Genomic DNA, 18,088 nt, shown 5'->3' on the forward strand with positions numbered 1-18,088 from the left:
GACGCTCCTATCAGGAACTTCCACAAAACTGTGTGTGCCAATCAAGACCTACTGTCCGAGAGATTGCAGAAGAATGTAACATTTTGGTAGGATCATGTCAAGAAACACTGACACAGCATTTTGGGATGCGTCGTGTTGCTGCCAAGTTCGCCCTACGGATCACGAGTCGAGACCAGGAAGACCTTCGCCTCGCAATCTGTGAACAGCTTTTGTATCGCACAAATGAGAACAAGATGTTCCTTAAAAACATCATTATGTTAAAATAACTTAAATTCCGTAACACCTAGCTGATTTCATTCTGTTGTAGAGACACAGAAAGCCTCTGCACCTACTCAGATTTTTGGAGTGCTTCAGCTGTGATGATTCTGTCCAAATGTGTTACTTGAATTAATATTAACAGTAACATGAATCCAATTTTCCATGTAGCATCAACATCACACAAGTATGTCTGTACGAAGCATCGCAAGTGATTCACAAGTCCCATATAACATTGTGAAATCCCCTGTACTTGCTTCTTGTGATGCAACGGGTAATCACTTGCTCGACTTTCAGCTTACATACTGATGAAGAAGGGAAGTGCATGAACACAAAGCAGCAACCTTGCTTCCCTTGCACTTCTACTACACATTCTTCCCACCTCCACACTGTAACACACATGGAACACAATTTATCCATAAATATGATTACTGTTCTTAGATGTGGTACACATATTTAACATTTGTTTTTAACTCCTTTCATTTCAAGGTAAACACGAATTTTACGTCTTTAGAACAATAATTTTCATAATGTTGCAATTTTTCTAACCCCTGCAACACAAACTATTAGTCCTGGAGAAAAATGAATGAAACCTTTTTTGGTAGCAAATTTTAAATTTGTACTGGTAAACATTTTTGCTGCAAGCTGCACTGTTCAAGTTATCCAACAAATTATAAAAAAGTAACCTTTAAACAACCCTTCTCCCACTCCAATGCACACACTTCACTGGACAGGATTTTCAGTATAGTTTTCAGGACACTCATTCCTAGCAATGTGCAAAAATTTGTGACTACACAATTTTGTTCCCCTCATTTTCCTTCTCTGACTGGATTACATGGTGAATACACATTTTTCAGTCACATCAGTAAATTTCTGCCAGTTTGTGAAAATTAGTTCAGAACACTGTTGGCATATATTCAATTCCACATGGAGACGTTCATTTACAATAAAACTGGTTTTGGTGTAACAAATGTACTTGAAACGTGGTTGTGATGGTGGTGGTGGTTGTTGTTGTTGTTAACATTTAATACACCATGCAGTACAACTGTGTGACAATATTAATAAACGAACAATTCATTTGCCAGCAGAAAATCTGGAGCAGGAGCATGAAAGACATTTCAAACATTTTTTAATTTTCATGGTGTAATGTACTACTATGGTGTAATGTATGTAAATGAACATAATGATTACACAAGGAAGCATAAAATGTAATTTCATGTTGTTTAATGTTATTTTGTACTGGGCACACACCAAAAAGTTTTACTTTCTAGATACCTGGCAGACTTCCTATCTCATTCCACTGTACAACAGTTGAGGATGCACACTAAAACCTTTATCTAGTAGACCAGGTTTTGAGACTCATTTGAAAGAAAACTAAATTAAAAACTGAACACAAAAGAAGTTTCCAAATAGAATGGCAACATAGATGGAAAGTACATGATGATGAAATGTTTGAATGACAGTGGAAGAAGGTATTAAAATCGTAAAAACAAACTTCCTATTTTTAGCGAGCCAACGCAATGGGTTATTTTCATTCAGAATGGTAAAAATGAGATATAAAGTGACAGAGGAAATTTTTGGGTCTAGTCTGTAGGGGACACTAGGGATACATATTGGCTTAAAGACTACCTAATGGAATTCTTTTCAAGGCAAAAAGTTTCTCAAGACCAAAAAATACACAGGGTGTATACGGTGACAAGGAAAAAATGCCGTGATTTTCCCCGGATATCCAGTTTAAAAAAATATGCTTTTTCCCAGGTGAAAATACACTTATTCCGTGCTAAGTGACAGCTGGGTTTCTGTAGATTTTCCCTCGGAATTGTAAAACTTATCAATACTTTGAATAGTTAATGTTATACACACTCGCGTAGAACTTACCCGGGAGGGGTGGGGGGTGGGGGTGGGGGGGGGGGGGAGAAAGAGGGAGAGAAGTTTTGGAAGGACCTTTGATTTGCAGCAACATAAGCAACATACACTCTGCATATTTTCGTATTAAGAAAGTCTAAATTCAAATTGCACCAACCACAGCGTGTTAGTTTCTGGAGCGTTGAAACCGAGGTTGCGATGTCCTTTTGTGTGCCAATCATATCTCATGCCACATGATCTTGGCTGCTGATGGCAGCAGATATTCAGAGCATACGACACGCGTTACAGTCAGCTAATAGCAAGATCACTGGTTACGTAGCGCGAACACACAAAGGGGAAAAGGGAAAAGTTAAAGGTTTATATTAATACACATAGTATAGCTACAAGAAAAGCTAAGCTTTCACATATAATATTGGTCTCTATGATTAACAAGCTACAACATAAGCTAAGCGTTCACATGTAATATTGATTTTTTTTGCGTGTGTTATACTTTAACATACATCACACAAACGTGCCAGTGAATTTAATATTATGACATAAATGTCTGGGATCAAAATTCTTGTAAGTGGCTGGTCCTCAGTCTTCAGTTTTAAATGCTCTGTGATTTAGAAATTCATCCCACTTTCTCACACGTAACATAATTCATCTTGCATAAAAAGAAATTTACTTTGAAAATAACACATTTCGAACTACCATTCACAATACTATCTGGAGACTGTTAGAAATAGGTTCGATTTAGCAGTTGCCAGTGAGCACGAGAAAACAGGCATTATTGCGCGTGCACAGCTGCAATGGTGTATGAAGCCTGCATGTTCCTATGTATAAAGCACTAACAGAGCTTACATTACACCATAAAAGAAACAGGGCCTCAGAGGATACTCCAAACGGCATCGTAATTGCATGAACCATACTAAAATGCATAATTCGGCTTGAAGTGCACATTGGTTTTTTCCAGATTTACAATGAAGTAGGTCCCATCTGATACTCTACATTCTCATTTTTGGTTCTTTATTACAGCATAATGACATACATGGCAGAAGATGATAAGGTGCTCTTGAAATTCAGTGAACAGTTGGAAGTAGCCAATACTGTGGAATGAAACACTTCGTTTCAAATAAAATGGTTGCCTCAGCAGAGAGATTAATGAAGCCTAATTTCTTTAGCAAACTTGGAAAGATAACGTCAATGATCTGCAAGGCGATTAATGCTTGACTGCTAATAACTTGGAAATAAAATTAAATCAGAAAACTGAAACTAATAAAATATTTTTGCCCTCCGTAATTATGTGAATGTATTTTCATTCACTTGATAGCTCCCAGCCACAGAAATTGTTTTGTTTTCACTAGACGTGGGAGCTGTAAACCAAGAGAAGCGGTGAAATCACTAAATGTCATTTAACGCAAATATGGGTCACGTGGAGACTAACCCTCTCCACACTACAACTCTGACAACTCTGCACACGCACAAATCTGGCAGCTAGGGGGGGGCGCGGGAATAATTTTTCTCGTTTGCATCTGGCTGTTTGCTGTTACTGCATGTACAGCTAACAGCCACACTTCAAGTAGCGGAAAGCGGGAGAAGTTACTGGTCATACGAGAGTCAACTACACATGCGCATCAGTCCGTTGGCAAATGGTCAAAGGAGCCTAATGTGAACAGTTGTGACATCATGCCCACAGCAAGCAGTTTATTGTTACGAAGAATTACATCGTCTTCGCCCTATGCCCTTTGACATATTTTTGCTATTTGCAGACACTTGTGCGTGCACGGTGTTTTATTGTTGTAAATTGTGCATTTCCTTTGCCGCTTAAGTTTTATTTTTTTTCTCTCTTTTATATTTTATTGCTGCAGTATCATTCTCCAGTAGCAGGATACAGTAACATACTTTGCTACAGAATCAGTTCTTACTAGTCAAAATTGCAAAAATTTAACTGAAAGCTAAAACAATGAAAAATTCCCGGGTTTTTCCCAGTTTTCTCCCAAATGAAAAAATTCCCGGGTTTTTCCCGGATCGTATACACCATGAATACATGATTATATTCTCTTCTGGTTCTGAAAATATTACTGTAGAAGTACTACTGAAAGCTGAAGGACATCAAATAAAAAGGAAAATGCATTTTATGAGATAGTGTTATCAATGGACTGAAGCACCATCATAGACGGTTTCTATTTTGAAGGAGAGGAATGGAAGAGACACTATTTCGTAAGAGGCACTAGTGTGAACTTTACAATGAGCCATATATTTTGCGAAATTCTGGAGGAGAGAGTAAGACAGTGTTGCCCACCATACTGTGAAGACTAAAGTAGGTTTAGGCAGAACATATCCTGTACAGAAACCTCTGTTTTACAACAGCTAATGGAGAACTCCATAGCAATAGGAAAGGAGTTATACATGGGCTTTGCCATTTCGATTGAAGCTTATGACAGTTCTTAGAACAAAACTGCCAGAGGTTCTCAAAGATATAGATATAGTTCCATCTTCTACACACTACTACCGAAATATGCACAGATATAAAGGTACAAATTAAAATAAAGCAAGTGTTATGAAAACCTATTTAAGTCACCAAAAAGTGGACAGCTGTGGAGGGATGTGATGTAGAGGTGTTTTTATTCAGTTCTTCTGACAACCAGGCTATGTAGCTAAAGATGCATTTTATCTTCCAAATCCATCCATTTTTGGTTTTAGGTATATATCAGAAATAAATGAGAACTACAGAGGATTCTACCAAAAACTGAGTATCTGGTAGTGAACAGTGGCACTAGATTTGAATTACATGCCAATTACAGAGTAGCTGTGAGACAGGTCCAACAATTTAAGAATCTATAGGGCACATAACGACAAAAGTGGATCAGGTAGTAGAGAACACACAATACAACAAAACACGAAAGTAATAGGGTGTATGGATTTATTTTTGGTGTAACAGGAACCTTTTATAACAACAATAGGGAAAGATTGTGTGACTTAATTGTTGACTCTGTCCTATGCTATGCGTTTTACAAGCTGACCTCAAATGAGGACATAGCCATGGAAATGCATTATTTAGACAACAGTATCAGAATTACAACAAGCCAGAAGGAAACTAATTATGAATTAAGAGCTACAACTGGGTGAAATGAAACACTGACAGACAGGTCTGAAGGAAAATTAGTAAACTGGTATGGACTTACGTTGAGATTACAGATCATTGGTGCGCCAACAAAATTTTTGAATGGAGATAACAAAGGTTGATGGAAATGCTGGAGACCACGATGTAGCACTGCAGTGTATGCACAGTGGCTGCCCCTCAGTGTCTTGGCACGAGGTAACAGGAACACAACAATATGCTGCTGTTAAGTGAAATTTGTATAAATTAATCTTGTATAATATTATAATAATAATTTTTCAAGAATGGGAACTGCCAATTATGCATTAAGTATTATAGTTTGTAAATGGAAATTGTCAAAGGTCATGGGAACCATGCCAGAACAGCAATGAGAATGCTCAAATGGATCTGTTTACTACACAAACTGAGAAATAACTTTCAATATATTTCAGCAGCTTCTAATGAAAAATATTCAGACCTGTAAGTGAAGTAGCGCATGAAGTGAAGGAAGATATCTCATGGTCTCTCGCCATTTTCTGAGGTTCAACTCCAAGGTTAAGCAGTGTTCAACAGAACTTCTTACCTTTGATTTTAGAACTTTAAAATATTCAATTAATTTAAAAAGACTTATTTTAAGCTATCAGTATTACAATCGTATTTTAAATGGTATTTTCAAGCAAATGTAGAACCTGGTAATCTGAATTAACTCATAACGATATGAAAATGGTGAATAAGTACCTCATACCAAAAACTAAATTGGCATAAAATAAATGCCAAAATAAGAATAAACTATCATTATTCTCATTACATACCATCTGTTGGATTTGCCAACTCACAACCAAACTGTCACTTCTCAAAGTAACCTATACATTCGGCTATGCTGTAGATCAGTATGTAACAACAAAGAATTAATTAATATTCAGTGCCTTTGCCAACTTACCACCAAGGAGTCACCTTACAACCTAATATATACCTTGGACTATGGCACAGATCAGTCTGTCACAACAATTGTCATTATGCTTTAGCAACCCTACCAATAGTTGTTATATTCACGCACTTTCCTAATTTTTTCCACAGAGCTAAGTGTGGATTACATTTGTGAAATTACTGGCAAAAGTAATCCCAAACTGATACTTCATTTTTTAAAGTCTATAATGAAGCACATTTACATTTATTAAAATTCAAGTACAGTAATAACGTCATTGCAACAGATTCATTATTGGGCCCATGAGTTAGTTTGCAAGCCAATAGCTGACCACACTCCAAATGGCTGCATTTTGTCAAATTTCAAGTCATATGCATATGAGGCTTCACAATTCACATGTAGAAGGGCTTCAATTTTCTGTAATATTATTTACAACAATGTGAAGTGAATTTAGGAGTTGGTTATGAACAAACTTGTCGATCAATGGTTTATAATATATTTCTTAAAATATTTCATAATGCATTTCAGGTATAGCCCATCATCAGATGGCCTGCTAAATTAACAACACAATGCGAAAATGTATAGAAACGCATTAATACAGACACAAAGGTTTTGGAAACCAACATTACAATACTGTGACAAGTCCTTCCAGCTTATAAGACCACGAAGTTACTGCATTCAAATAAAGCAATGCTGAGGTACGTACAGACAGCTAGCAGACAAATTAATATAATGGGGAACACTACATAAGTAACCTCCTTTGTACGAGCCGGAGTGTGAGTGACATTGCTGCAAACTGCCAATAGAGGAAAGTAAATCATTACTTTTTACCATGATTTATTTTACAATAATAACAGAAATTTTTACACATTTAAAGTAGTGTATATTTCATGCAAACATACAGGGAAATTAAACATATTGAAGGCCAGTAGGAAACAATAAAAAAAGTAAAAATATTTAACCTTAGCATAAAATTGTAGTTACAAAGTACCTTGCAGTGTAACTGGATAGATACAAAATCTACTCACGAAGCAGCAGGAGGCGAACACAGATATAGAAGGTATTATGTATGCAAGCTTTCAGAGCCATTGGCTCCTCCTCCTGGCAGAAGAATTGAAGGGGAACGGAGGAATAGGATTGATGGGTTGGTTGATTTGGGGGGAGGAGGCCAAACAGCGAGGTCACCAGCCCCATCGGATTACGGAAGGAAGTCAGCCATGCCGTTTCAAAGGAACTATCCCAGAATTTGCCTGAAGCGATTTAGGGAAATCAAGGAAAACCAAAAATAGGATGGCCGGATGCAGGTTTGAACCGTCTTCCTCCCGAATGCAAGTCCACTACGCCACCTCACTTGGTATGAAGGAAAAGGACTAGAGAGGTTTAGGAAAAGGGGTAGAGTTCAGAGGAGTCACCTGGAACCCCATATCAGGGGCAAATTACCAGATGGGATGAGAAGGTAAGAGTGTTTGTTGGGAAATGCACTGGACAAGGTTTGAAAACCTGAGAGCTAAAAAGTGGAAAATAGGGCAATATGGAAGACAGAGATTACTGCTAAAACATCATTCACAAGTTAATAAGAGCACTGTGTGTGATAGAGTTGGAAGGGGGGCGGTAAAAAAAATACACGTCAGAAAATGAAAGATATAGAAAACTAAAATGTAGTGAAGAAATGCTAAGATGGAAGAAATTAAGCTAAATAAAGGCCAGGTGGGTGGCAAGACTAAGGACATGTTGTAGTGTCAGTTCCCACCAGTGGATGTCAGAGAGACTGGTGTCTGGGGGAAGAATCCAGATGGTATGTGTGGTGAAACAGGCACCAAGGTCATGACTGTCAAGTTGTTGTGCATGTTGTGCAACAGGATATTGTGTGTGCCAGTATACACCCTATGTCTATCCTCATTCAACGTGATAACCTGTTGGTGGTCATGCCGATATAAAAAGCCAAGTAGTGTGCACGTAACAGCTAGTATATGACTTGTCATTTCACAGATGGCTCTACCTTTGATAGTATACGTTTTGCCAGTTACAGGACTGGTATATATGGTGGTTGTAGGTTGTTTTATTTCACTATGTTTACCTCACAAAACAGCACATACTAGATTTGTGTAATGGGAGATGCGGAAGAAATCATGAAGAAATTGAGGGTCCAGTTGCAGGAACTGGGAAAAAACTGCATCTACGTTGAAGTGTTTTGAGGTAATAAGTACTGAAGAATAATCAACATTTTATTCTCTAACCCAGTGCTAATTAATCAATGCAACAGTGAATGGTAATTGACTATGATTTTCAGCATTTTTGATTAGCTACTAGCTTAATTTCTCTTCTGTATTTTGCAGTTACAAATGTATGATCTTCCATTTTGTGATGCACACAGTCAAGTAAAACAAGTTACAAAGTAAGTATTTTTTTATGCCCAAGTAAAATCTTTTTATATGTATGAAGATGGTATCTGTTCTTTCAGACATGTCCGAAAGAACAGATACCATCGGTGACCATGCAGCTAGAATGAAATTACAATGAAATAAATACCCTTAGCTGCATACAGGCGTTGATATGTCAATGGGGACAGATGAAAACGTGTATCCCGACTGGGACTCTGACCTGGGATCTCCTGCTTAAATTGTAGACGCTCTACATCTGAGCCACCGAGGACACAGAGGATAGTGCGACTGCAGCAACTTATCTCTGGCACGCCTCCCGTGAGACCCACATTCTCAACTTATTGTCTCGCACTGTATTCATAGTGCCTTTGTTTTGGACATTTGACCATCTTCTTCCGTGCAGATGCACCAGTGCCTGAACTCTTACGGGAATTGGCAGTAAGATCACGAGTAATGAGTATAATGGGCAGGGCACTATGAACATAGTCCAGGTCAATAAGCTGAGGATGTGGGTCTCACGGGAGGTGCGCCAGAGGAAAGTCCCTGCAGTTGCACTATCCTCAATGTCCTCAGCGGCTCAGATGAATGGAGTGTCTGCCATGTAAGAAGGAGATCCCGGGTTCCGAGTCTCGGTTGGGGCACACATTTTCATCTGTCACTGTTGACACATACCAACACGCATGCAGCTAAAGGTATTCATTTCTTTGTAATTAAAACTTTTTATGTTACCTTTCTTTATCCTTTACTACTTGCCTTAAATTGTTTTATTCTGCATTTACGTTGGCATGAAATACATCCTAACTTAAATATGTAAAAATTTCTGTTCTTATTGTGAAACAAATCTTGGTATGAAGTAATGGCTTACTGTCCTATATTGGCAGGCTGCAGAGCCACCACTCATATGCCATCTAGCATAAGTGAGGTTAGTTATGTAGTGATGGTCACTATATTCTTCCGCTAGATGTGTGTATGTCATCTCAGCATTTCCTTCTTTATGTGAATAAAGTAACTTCATGGTCTTGTAAGTCCAAAGACTTCTTTGTCATAGCACTGTAATTATATTGTATTGCAGTATGTATTTATGTTAAAAATAATATGCATTTTGGTTTTCACACCTTTATACCCGTATTAATACATCTCTATACTCTTTGACATTTGCAGTATAAAAATGTGTTGTTAATTTAGTAGGTCATCTGGCAATGGGTTACACCCAAAACACAATATGAAAATAAAGGAATTCCATTACCACCTAGTTTTTACTTTTTGTGAACTGTCAGCCTTTTATAGAATCACATTAAAGATTGTTAGATTGCACATCTCACAATTGATTTTCATTGGTAGTTACACTAACCAATGTGCGATTTCATGACTCTCACCTTTGCTGACAACACAGACCTTCATTTTGCACCTACTGGGCTGCATAACAATTAACTCCTAATGACATTTATCAGAAACTGAACTTTACAGCTGTTGCTTGTGCTAAAGCCTTGTTTACATATTCAAAGACGGCTTTTGATGTAGACTGCCATGAAACTAACTTCTCAGGCCAGTCATCTTTTCAAACTCAATTCCAAATTAATTATTTTTGGATAGAAGGGAACACCTAACAACAACAAAAAAATCACATTTTTCATGTAACTTAATAATGCACTACCTGCAGTGGTTCAATTTATAAGCGTCTTTACATGGATGATATTCACCATAGGGGGGACCAATCTTCTGCTGCACATTAAGAGTTGACATTTACAAGAAGAATACCAAATCAGAATAAACCCTTTCTACGCTAACATACCATGAATTACATTGAGTGGTGCATTATTAGTTGGGTCGACAGAAGCGTCCGATCCCACGCGTCGGCTTTGACCCGTGTGACATAAGAGTGTTGTCGTGTGTGACGTCATGACGGCGCGGAGTTTGGTTTCAGTGTGGCTGTCTCCAGTTCTGTTTTATTTTGTTTACTTTTCTGATCTGTTCGTTCTATCTCGTGAGATTTTTTTAAAAAAAAAGACAAAAAACACTAATCAGCTACTGAAGCATCTTTATCTTCTATGGGTTGCAGCGGTTACGACCCCTGGGGAGGTGGGTGGGTATTCATGCATGGCTGTCTTCACTTTCACGTTGTAGCTACGCAAGGCGTCTAAATTTGTTTATATTTAGTTCGCCCCCCTACCCAAAACACCCCATTTCCCGCGCTTGTCCCATTAGTGTCATTAGGCTTCTTGTGGAAAGTGTGTGTGTGTGTGTGTGTGTGTGTGTGTGTGTGTGTGTGTGTGTTTTTGTTTCCGCCATATTTGTGACGTCATGGGTCAAAGCAGACGGGCGGGATCGGACGCTTCCGTATTTCCTATTAGTTTATGGATATTTATTGAACTCTCCTCTCCATTCAATGTGAGGTTCTACACAAACCGTACTTAAATGTAGTCTTATGAAATGTCACATTTAACATCAACACAAAGAGTTCTTATGGGGCAGACTCTTTATCACTCACATTGTGGTTTTGGAGCAGTTAAAGTTCCATCATCTGGTGTAAAAACTAAATCACTTAACCATCTGAGATCATCTTCACACCAATGTTGTTTAAGAACAAAAGTTCAAAAAAGGGGACAAAGTCCATACAACATCAGATGGCTAAATTATTCTATTTTTTTACACTACACGAAAGAAATTTGACTTGTGAAACCAGCCGTGTATGCATTAAAACATAGTTGATTCAGGATTATTGTGAAATTTATTCATTTTACATAATTAAATCAACAGATAACCCTATTATTATTATTATTATTATTATTATTATTATATTATTATTATTATCATCATCATTATTATTATACTGAATTTATCATGCTTCCAGCAACATAACATGAATTACGCTTACTAACACACCATTCTGCACACAGAAATTAATGAACAGCAGTGAGAAACACAAGGAAGTCACTTACCATGGTGTCTGGCTTAGCACACATCTCATCTGTTTTTTTCTTCTTTGACTGAAATGATTTTCAAATTGTCCAGGACTATAGTCTTGTATAGGCCTACCTGAAAAACGAGGGCTCTCATAAGAACACTCAAATTTAAAACCCTCTACTGGCCATAGGAAATGGACAACTACACAGGAAATAACTTAAACAATTGGTAAGGCACAAAATGTTCAAAGCAAAAACTGATTCACAACTTTCTGGTTATAACATCACAAAACAAAGTAACAGGATATCTAAATCTAAGGCTGGGAGACTATCCAATTGCGAGATTTATGGGAGACATCTTGACTTTTTTTCCCCATGAATACCTTCAGAATTATGATCAGTCAAAACAATTGAGAGACTAAAGTTAATTCACCAAATCCGAATATGAGGTTTATGTCCGTATTCTTATTAGGATAGGGGCAATGGAATTCGTACTGTGAACCACATTTTCACCAGAAAATTTAATATGCACTTTTAACGCACGGTTTGTTTGAAACTTTCTTCATCCGCATTTTCATGGTTTTATACCCACTACTGCAGTGCTGCAACCCTTATGAACTCACTACAGGGAGAGAAAAAAAAAAATACCACACACACTGCTGTTCACATACTGTACCGAGAAACAGCTGATCTTTTATTAACACCAACATTTCACACGTTCCCTCACAAAGTAACACGTTTTCTCTGACGTGCGTACCACTGGTGACGAATCTTTTATTCTCTGATATCGAATAATGCACTTAGTGAAAAATACACGTACTAGCAGCTCTTACTGAACCTACTTCGTTTGTTACACAACTCCGAATACCTGTTGCTAAATGTTTTTACGAAAGTACACTGAAACACGCCCATTACTATGTTCTTCTGTCAATACACGATCTGTAGAGCGGTACGAATAGGTGAATGCCCGAAGCACACTAAATGACCGCAGCAAATGCAACATAATTTGGCATTTCCTTTCATCCCAACATAACAACTCACGAAATTATGTAATAACCGGGGGAAGCTTTAATCTGAAGAACTTAATAATACGAACCAATGGCTCATGCTACAGACTGAAGGAGCTCTACATCAGATGACAGCAAAACACTTATTGTTCCTCGTTCACAGACATCACAGCCCATGGGCTAAGCAAGCCACCATAACGAAACTAATCTACGTAGTAAATGTGCGACATTCACTATGCATTTCTTCTAGGCAATAACGAAGTATTTAACGCTAACTACGACTCTCTCTCTCGGGATGAACACAACCTGAAACATTAGGCAATCACATGCCGTCTCAATATTTTACAGATGTCGCCAATGGTGACGCAACTGCTACTTTTCAGGTACGGAATAAAATATCTTTGAAGTATGCCCAGGAACAAACATTATACTAATCAACACTGTATTAGTACAGTTAACATAACTCGGAGGCATTTACTGCTTCTCAAGATCAAACAAACTATAACATAAATTTTGCATTAATGCTGTTTCAAAATAAAGTTTCGCATTTCCAACATACGTGGTTATAAATTTCAGTAGCTTATTTCTTATCTGGAGGCATTAATTCACGTATTTCGGCTAAATACAATATTGCAACTGTTTTTTTTTTCTTTATTTATATACAACAGCTAATTCTTGAAACATATGACACGGTTCTCAAAGAATTTTACTGTGAAAGAATCTACTATCAAGGATGCTTCACAACCTTGCATACAATTTTGTTGCTCCGCCTGAAAGGGCGCGCTATGAACTACTCACGCGTTTTACGTCAGTAAAATGTGTTTTATTCATTTTATAACTTACACTATTTCAGAACTTATGTCTGGGGTACAAGAGACATGTCAAGGTTACAATTTCCTTTTTTGAAATTTTGTCACACTTATAATAATACTCCGTGAAGAATTTACTTACCGTACTTAAAATTTGTGAAACTTACAGTATTTACATCCACTATAACCAGTCAATTTTGGGGATCCAGCTCAAAGTATCACTTCGTCTGTCATGAAATCTTTCGCAGCGGTGCTTTACGTGAAATACTTTGAAACGTAACAGAAGCGTTCTGATATGATGTTAACTTACAGTATCATATCTTAATTTACGCTACACCCCGTCCAGTATGTGGCCTCTATTTACTGTGGTAATAAATTATATAACTTAGACAAGATATCTGTATGTTGCAAAAAGTGGCAACTGATTCTGAGGAATTAAAAGTGTGAAGTTATCCACATAAGTAGGTACTAAAAGAAATCCACTAAATTTCGGTTACACAATAAATCATACAAATCTAAAGGCTGTAAATTTAACTAATGACTTAGGGGCTACAATTACGAATAACTTCAATTGGTACGATTACACAGATAATGTTATAGGGAAAGCAAACCAAAGACTGGGATTTCTTCGTAGAAAACTTAGAACATGCAACAGATAGACTAAAGATAGTGTGTACACTACGCTTGTCCGCCCTCTTCTGGAGTACTACTGTGCGGTGTGGGATTTGCATCAGATGGGATGGAGGACATCGAAAATGTTCAAAGAAGGTTAACTCGTTTTGTATTATCACGAAGTAGGGGAAAGAGTGCAACGGACATAATGCGTAAATTTGGGTGAAAGTAATTAAAACAAAGGAGCTCTTTGTTGCGGCAGATCTTCTCGTGAAGTTTCACTTCCGAATGCGAAAATATTCTATTGGCTTCCACCCACATAGGGAGATACGATCATCATGATAAAACAAGAGAAATCAGAGCTCGCACAGAAAGATTTTAAGTGCTCGGTTTACCCCCGCACTGCTAGAGAGTGTAACTGTAGATAAATAGTTTGAAGGTAGTTCGATGAACCCTCTGTTGCGCACTTAAATGTGAATTGCAGAGTAATCATGCAGATTTAGATGTAGGTATAGACGGTAATATTTTTTTGGGTTATGATTAAAACAGAGAAAATTCTCTGAATCTTATTCTCAGAGCAAATGAACATTCTGTGTGCAAATTCTTAGTTTTATATTAACAGAAATTTTGAAGCATATTCTCTAACCAGTACTTACTCCTTTTCTTAGTTTTTTATTTTTATCCTCCAGCGCGACTCTATTTAGCCACCATAATTTAAATAAAATGACAATTAGAGCAGTGTAATCTTGATCAGACAGACTGTGGAGAGGAGACATATGTAAATGCGATTTGAGAATATAATGGTAACACTCATTCGTTGAGAGTAATGGATAAAAATAACAGTAAACCATTTGTTTGTTTGGAAGTCGGTAATTCTGTTCCTGTTCATAACTTCTCGTTTTTTATATCTTCTTGAGCCATAAATTTGGCGAAGGCATTGTATATACTCCTGGGCTGATTTCCAAAAACAGAGTAGGTGGCAGTAATCAAGTCTCAAGAGTTCCTATACAACGTTGTCTCTGTTGATCACACAGTGTTACTGACATCACAAATTGTGATGCCACCACATTGACAATAAGGTGTCCCCAATACGCCAATCTAATGTAAGTAGGCAGGAAATGAATAATGATTGACATGCATCCATCTACACAGTAGATGATATTAATATCCTTGACTGTTTGCACTTCATGAGCCATTGCCATCTCGTTGTGTTTGGCTTTATATCTATGTACCTTTTACCCTGTATTTGATGACTATCAGTCCATTCCACTGGCCAAGAAAGAACCGCTTGTCATTTGATCTGTAAAAGGAGGTCTGCGTTTCAAAGTCTGATGTTCATAGATCTTCCGCTGCTAGCCGCATGTTGTCCTATTTGGTCTGTTTTGTCATTATGGATGATGTCAAAATGTCATTTGATCGAAATGATTTCTATAATGTGACCAGTCTGTTTTGCTTGATAGTAGTGGTCTCCTAGGTGTAGGGCAAACTGACAGGTCCGTTTGTTCCAATTCGGATCACTAATAGAGTTTAATATGCTATGCAAAACAGTGCTTATTACTGCTTTGGAGATTGGTATGGAGTGTAACTATTTTCTTTTCTGCAGAACAGCGAATGTTTCAGCGAGAAAAATGGAAGCATCACATGGTAGCTGGAACTTCCTTTGTTTAGCAGTTTTTTGGTAGAGAAATGTGCACCTCACATAATGTTCCATATCCATGTTGAGCCATCAGTACAAATTTGAGTATAGTTTGCCCACTTTTACACAAGGTATGAGACGGGCGAAAGCTCCTTTTCCGGTGCTAGAATAAGAAAAATATGTTACATGAATGATCTGAGAAGAGCTATGATGGTCATACTGGAACATTGGAAGGACTTCAGTGCAATGAATTTTAATTTGCCATTGCTTCCAGTATCCGCACCATTCATAGGGAAGAAACTGCTTCCAGCGGATTCCAACTTCCGTTCCAACACACACATGTACACATTATCATAGGCACCAACAAAGATGGCTGTGATAGTTTCTTTCCATGTGGCTGCATCAAAGATGTCAGAGATTAAAGTATTTAAATTATCGATTGCTCCTTTGCATTTTCGAAACCCATCCTGACTCGATGGCAGGATTTGATTTGATACCAACCGCTATTCCAAGCGATTTTTGATCAGGTGCTCTACAGTTCTGTGGATGCAGGAAGAAAGGGAAATAGGTGGATATGATGTCGCCTGCTCTTCATCTTTATGTGGTTTCAATATGTCTAGTCTTCTGTTTTGTGTCATTCATCCAAATTTTGTTAAACTTGTGCAATTGTTTACAGAGTGCTACGTCTGGGAGATTTTCTATCACTCGATAGTGAATAATGTCCTTGCCAGCTGAGGATAATACTTGAGTTCTTGATACGAAAATCGCCTTAGTAAAAGATGATTGTGATCCCTGTATTCTGGTGGATGAAACAGCTGCTTGACTGCAGAAGCTCACGATGTTCAGTTCATTACAGGTAGTCGAGTTCTTGTATTTAAAAAACCAATTTTCCGTACATCAGCAAGATTAAATTTTTAGTTAAAGATTGACGAAAGGTTTTGCAGCTGTTCCTTGTAATGTCTTATAATTGTCTTCGAGCTCTCACAGGAATTTCCTAATACACAATGAAGTTTTCTATAATCCGTTCTTTCCAAAAGAACCATACACAGGTCTTCATTGTGCTATAGTTCTAGAGCACTTTGGTGTCCACCAGACAGGGACTATTGCTCCACCTCGATATGGCAGCTGCTATTTGAATTGTAACATTAACAGGATTTGTTTGTGGGTCTATCGAAGTTTACAGAGGGAGATGATCGCGGTCAACAGAGAATTTTTCGACTGTACACTCCGTTATATGCTGAAACTCAGTGGCGCAAAATGTCAAATGAACAGTAGATGGTAGTCCGTATGGGTTATATAGCATGGCTGGAGAACCATCACTAAGGTGTACTAAAATGAGCTTTCCCAGAAGTGTAAGCAAATCCCTGCCAACTACAATGTCCGTTTCCTAAACCCATACAGACCACTGTGCATTGAAATCTGCAAAAAAGGAGAAATGACGTTTGAAGCTGCCCAAGACTCTGATCCAAAGCAAAGTTTCGTAATTAAGACTGAGGAGATTTGTGTATGGTGACAATAGTAAATGCTTTAGTAGGACAATAACTTACAGTGGCCACTGCTTGGCAGGCTGTCGTCCTGAGATCGATATAAGGTTTTTAAACTGCGTCGCATCTCTACTTAAAAATGTGACAACTCCTTTTCGATCCTCAGCAACAGCTATATACCTGGACGACACACATACGCTTTGCACTCACACTAACACATCTCGAAATAGTAATGAAACACAAAGTCCTAACACACCCATAGCAGAGACATAGAGATTAAAACCAGAATACGACTCAACAAACTGTTGACCTCACATAACAGCAGTGCGCTTTGTTTATAGAGGGTCTACAAACAGCCAAAACATTCAAGTACCTGTAATAGACAGCTCGGAAACATGTGAGCAGAATGGAAATAAACCAGTGATTAAAACAAAACCTGTAACAGTCAGTCGGAAGAAAAGGTAACAATAATGTAGGTGCCACCAAACATAAACTAACACGAGATCACACAGACACATAAAAAACTTGAAAATATAAACACTGAATCAAAGACAATACGCAGCCATCTGTGTTACATATGTTAACAGTAGAACCAGAGTATCCCAAACAAGGTCAGAAACAGATATGGATTCCAGAGACACACTCCTAACTAAGAAGACAACCACTAGGATATGATAATTTTAAAGTTTGCCCAGCAAACTGAATGTTCAAACAAATTTCGGGCTTGTAGCCAGTGATCAATTAATTCATTGCATGATATTTCGGCAGGGCACCTGCGAGTTACCTTCAGGTGAGTCACTGAAGACTTTGGAAGTATACTCACGCAATATGTTACCAACCACTTAGCAGATATATGTATGATCCTCTTTATTTATTTATTTATTCATGTTCTATAGATCCAGTATACAAGTTAATTGTATGGATGTGGAATGAGTCATAATACAATTATACATGAGGTCAGTAGCCTACTTATAGATGCTAATAGATACAAACCGCAGTATGTATAAAGGAACAAAAATATTAACAATTACAAGCTTAGCCAGTACCTAAAGTAAAACAGGAGGTATAAAACAATTCAATAATAAATTACAATTATTCCATATTAAGTTATAATTGTCCTAGACGTAA

The sequence above is a fragment of the Schistocerca cancellata genome, chromosome 11 (assembly GCF_023864275.1).
Source record: "Schistocerca cancellata isolate TAMUIC-IGC-003103 chromosome 11, iqSchCanc2.1, whole genome shotgun sequence".
Taxonomy (NCBI): Eukaryota; Metazoa; Arthropoda; class Insecta; order Orthoptera; family Acrididae; genus Schistocerca; species Schistocerca cancellata.